Source organism: Arachis ipaensis, chromosome B10 (assembly GCF_059453495.1).
Source record: "Arachis ipaensis isolate K30076 ecotype BB chromosome B10, ASM5945349v1, whole genome shotgun sequence".
In the NCBI taxonomy this organism is placed as follows: Eukaryota; Viridiplantae; Streptophyta; class Magnoliopsida; order Fabales; family Fabaceae; genus Arachis; species Arachis ipaensis.
Window position 1 is genome coordinate 57,724,050 of NC_142435.1, and position 4,643 is coordinate 57,728,692.

A 4,643-nucleotide genomic window follows, 5' to 3' on the forward strand; every position below is an offset into this window, starting at 1 on the left:
TTCATAGGACATTCATAACTTTAAGACAAAGTTACTAAATACTAATGATCATGTAATGAAGACACAAACATGGATAAGCACTTAACAGAGAAAACGAAAAATAGAGAAAGTAAGAACAAGGAATGAGTCCACCTTAGTGATGGTGGCTTTTCCTTCTTGAGGAACCAATGATGTCCTTGAGCTCTTCTATGTCTCTTCCTATGGCTTTTCCTTCTTGAGGAACCAATGGAGTGCTCTTGATGTTCCACCCTTAATTGTCCCATGTTGGAACTTAATTCTCATAGGGAGGTGTTGATTTGCTCCCAATAGTTTTGTGGAGGAAAATGCATTTGAGGCATCTCCGGGATCTCATGGTGATGAGCTTCATGCGTCTCTTGAGATCCATGAATGGGCTCTCTTGCTTGCTCCATCCTTTTCTTAGTGATGGGCTTCTCTTCCTCAATGGGAATGTCTCCTTCTATGAAAGCTCCAGCTGAGTAACATAGATGGCAAATAAGATGAGGAAAAGCTAGCCTTGCCCCATGAGAGGGCTTTTCGGCTATTTTGTAGAGTTCAAGGGAGATGACTTCATGAACTTCTACTTCTTCTCCAATCATGATGCTATGGATCATGATGGCCCGATCCACAGTAACTTCAGATCGGTTGCTAGTGGGGATGATGGAGCGTTGGATGAACTCCAACCATCCTCTAGCTACAGGCTTGAGGTCCAGTCTTCTTAGTTGAACCGGCTTGCCTTTGGAGTCAATCTTCCCTTGATCTCCTTCCACACATATGTCCATGAGGACTTGGTCCAACCTTTGATTAAAGTTGACCTTTCTGGTGTAGGGGCGTGCATCTCCTTGCATCATGGGCAAGTTAAACGCCAACCTCACATTCTCCGGACTAAAATCTAAGTATTTCCCCCGAACCATGGTGAGATAATTCTTTGGGTCCGGATTCTTACTTTGATCATGGTTCCTAGTGATCCATGCATTGGCATAGAACTCTTGAACCATTAGGATGCCGACTTGTTGGATGGGGTTTGTTAGAACTTCCCAACCTCTTCTATGGATCTCATGTCGGATCTCCGGATACTCATTTCTCTTGAGTTTGGAAGGGACCTCAGGGATCACCTTCTTCTTGGCCACAATATCATAGAAGTGGTCTTGATGAGCTTTGGAGATGAATCTTTCCATCTCCCATGACTCGGAGGTGGAAGCTTTTATCTTCCCTTTCCCTTTTCTAGAGGATTCTCCGGTCTTGGGTGCCATCAATGGTAATGGAAAAATAAAAAGCTTATGCTTTGACCACACCAAACTTAAAATATTGCTCGCCCTCGAGCAAGAGAAGAAAGAATAGATGAAGAAGAAGAAGAAATGGAGAAGAGGGAGAGAGAGAGGTGTTTCGGCCAAGGGGAAGAGAGGGTTGTGTTGTGTGAAAATGAGGAAGAAAGGAGGGCTATATATAGGAGAGGGAGAGGGTGTTAGGTTCGGCCATTTAGGGTGGGTTAGGTGGGAAATTGATTTTGAATTTTGAAGGTAGGTGGAGTTTATGAGGTAGGTTTATGGGGAAGAGTGGATGGATGTGAGTGGTGAAGTGGTGATAGGGAAGAGAGTTTGAGGTGATTGGTGAAGAGTTTTGGGGAAAGTGTTTATGGGATTGTGTCAAAGAGGGATGAGAAGAAGTGAGTGGAGGTAGGTGGGGATCCTGTGGGGTCCACAGATCCTGAGGTGTTTAAGGATTTACAACCTTGCACCAAATTAGGCATGCAAAATCCCCTTACACACAACTCTGGGCGTTCAGCGCCAGATTGGTGCTTGTTCTGGGCGTTGAACGCCCATTTATTGCCCATTTCTGGCGTTGAACACCAGAACCATGCTTGTTCTGGGCGTTCAGCGCCAGCTCTTCTCCAGGGTGCAATTCTGGCGTTCAAACGCCCAGATGCTGCCCATTTTGGGTGTTCAGCGCCAGAACCATGCTCTGTTCTGGCGTTGAATGCCAGCCAGATACTTCTTACTGCGTTTAAACGCCAATAAGGTCTTCCTCCAGGGTGTGAATTTTTTTCTGCTGTTTTTGATTTCGTTTTCAATTTTTATAATTATTTTGTGACTCCACATGATCATGAACCTAATAAAACATGAAAAACCATGAAAATAAAAATGAGATAAAAATTGGGTTGCCTCCCAACAAGCGCTTCTTTAATGTCAATAGCTTGACAGTGGGCTCTCATGGAGCCTCACAGATGTTCAGAGCATTGTTGAGACTCCCCAACACCAAACTTAGAGTTTGACTGTGGGGGTTCTGGTTGACTCTGTTTTGAGAGGAGCTTTTTATGCTTCCTCTCCATGTTTACAGAAGGATAACCTTGAGTTGTAAACACAAGGGAGTCCCCATTCAATTGAAGGACTAATTCACTTCTGTCAACATCAATCACAGCTCTTGCTGTGGCTAGGAAGGGTCTTCCAAGGATGATAAATTCATCCTCATTCTTCCTAGTATCCAAGACTATGAAATCAGCAGGGATGTAAAGGCCTTCAACCTTTACTAACACGTCCTCTACTTGTCCATAAGCCTATTTTCTTGAATTGTCTGCCATCTCTAATGAGATTTTAGTGGCTTGCACCCCAAAGATTCCCAGTTTCTCTATTACAGAGAGGGGCATGAGGTTTATCCCTGAACCAAGGTCACACAGAGCCTTTTCAAAGATCATGTTGCCTATGGTACAAGGTATTACGAACTTTCCAGGATCCTGTTTCTTCTGAGGCAATCTCAGTTGATCCAGATCACTTAGTTCATTAGTGAACAAGGGAGGTTCATCTTCCCAAGTCTCAATACCAAATAGTTTGGCATTCAGCTTCATGATTGCACCAAGAAACTTGGTAGCTTGCTCTTCAGTAACATCCTCATTCTCTTCAGAAGAGGAATACTCATCAGAGCTCATGAATGGCATAAGGAGGTTCGATGGAATCTCTATGGTCTCTAGATGAGTCTCAGATTCCTTTGGTTCCTCAGAGGGAAACTCCTTATTGATCACTGGACGTCCCAGGAGGTCTTCCTCACTGGGATTCACGTCCTCAACCTCCTTGACAGGTTTGGCCATGGTAATTAATTCAATGGCCTTGCACTCTCCTTTTGGATTCTCTTCTGTATTGCTTGGGAGAGTACTAGGAGGGATTTCAGTGATCCTTTTACTCAGCTGGCCCACTTGTGCTTCCAAATTTCTAATGGAAGACCTTGTTTCATTCATGAAGCTTACAGTGGCCTTGGACAGATCAGAGACTAAGTTTGCTAAATTAGAGGTATTTTGTCCAGAGTTCTCTGTCTGTTGCTGAGTGGATGATGGAAAAGGTTTACTATTGTTAAACCTATTTCTTCCACCATTATTAAAGCCTTGTTGAGGCTTTTGTTGATCCTTCCATGAGAGATTTGGGTGATTTCTCCATGATGGATTATATGTGTTTCCATAAGGTTCACCCATATAATTTACCTCTGCTATTGTAGGGTTCTCAGGATCATAAGCTTCTTCTTCAGAAGATGCCTCTTGAGTACTGTTGGATGTAGCTTGCATTCCATTCAGACTCTGAGAAATCATATTGACTTGCTGAGTCAATATTTTATTCTGAGCCAATATGGCATTCAGAGTATCAATTTCAAGAACTCCCTTCTTCATAGGCGTCCCATTATTCACAGGATTCCTTTCAGAAGTGTACATGAACTGGTTATTAGCAACCATGTCAATGAGTTCTTGAGCTTCTGCAGGCGTTTTCTTTAGGTGAATGGATCCACCTGCAGAAATATCCAATGACATCTTAGCTAATTCAGATAGACCATCATAGAATATATCCAGGATTGTCCATTCTGAAAGCATGTCAGAAGGACACTTTTTGGTCAGTCTTTTGTATCTCTCCCAAGCTTCATATAGGGATTCACCTTCTTTCTGTCTGAAGGTCTAAACATCCACTCTAAGCTTACTCAGCTTTTGAGGAGGAAAGAACTTGGCTAAGGAAGCCTTGACCAGCTTATCCCAAGAGTTCAGGCTATCTTTGGGTTGAGAGTCCAACCACACTCTAGCTCTATCTCTTACAGCAAAAGGAAAAAGCATGAGCCTGTAAACTTCAGGATCTACTCCATTAGTCTTAACAGTATCACAGATCTGCAAAAATTCAGTTAAGAACTGAAAAGGATCTTCAGATGGAAGTCCATGAAACTTGCAGTTCTGCTGCATCAGAGAAACTAATTGAGGTTTCAGCTTAAAGTTGTTTGCTCCAATGGTAGGGATGGAGATGCTTTGATGAGCGGATAATTTATACGCTTTTTGGCATTGTTTTTAGTATGTTTTTAGTAGAATCTAGTTACTTTTAGGGATGTTTTCATTAGTTTTTATGTTAAATTCACATTTCTGGACTTTACTATGAGTTTGTGTGTTTTTCTGTGATTTTAGGTATTTTCTGACTGAAATTGAGGGACTTGAGCAAAAATCAGATTCAGAGGTAGAAGAAGGACTGCTGATGTTGTTGGATTCTGACCTCCCTGCACTCAAAGTGGATTTTCTAGAGCTACAGAACTCGAAATGGCGCGCTTTCAATTGCGTTGGAAAGTAGACATCCAGGGCTTTCCAGAAATATATAATAGTCTGTACTTTGGCCAAGAATAGACGACGCAAA

At 42.5% G+C, this 4,643-nt stretch overlaps 1 non-coding gene across 1 annotated transcript; it reads left to right on the forward strand.

Moving 5' to 3' along the window:
* The first annotated feature begins 3,841 nt into the window (after positions 1-3,841).
* LOC148580172 (small nucleolar RNA R71) lies at positions 3,842-3,949 on the forward strand. Its single transcript, XR_015895633.1, has one exon. It is a non-coding gene; the product is annotated as a small nucleolar RNA R71 (small nucleolar RNA).
* The last annotated feature ends 694 nt before the right edge of the window (positions 3,950-4,643 follow it).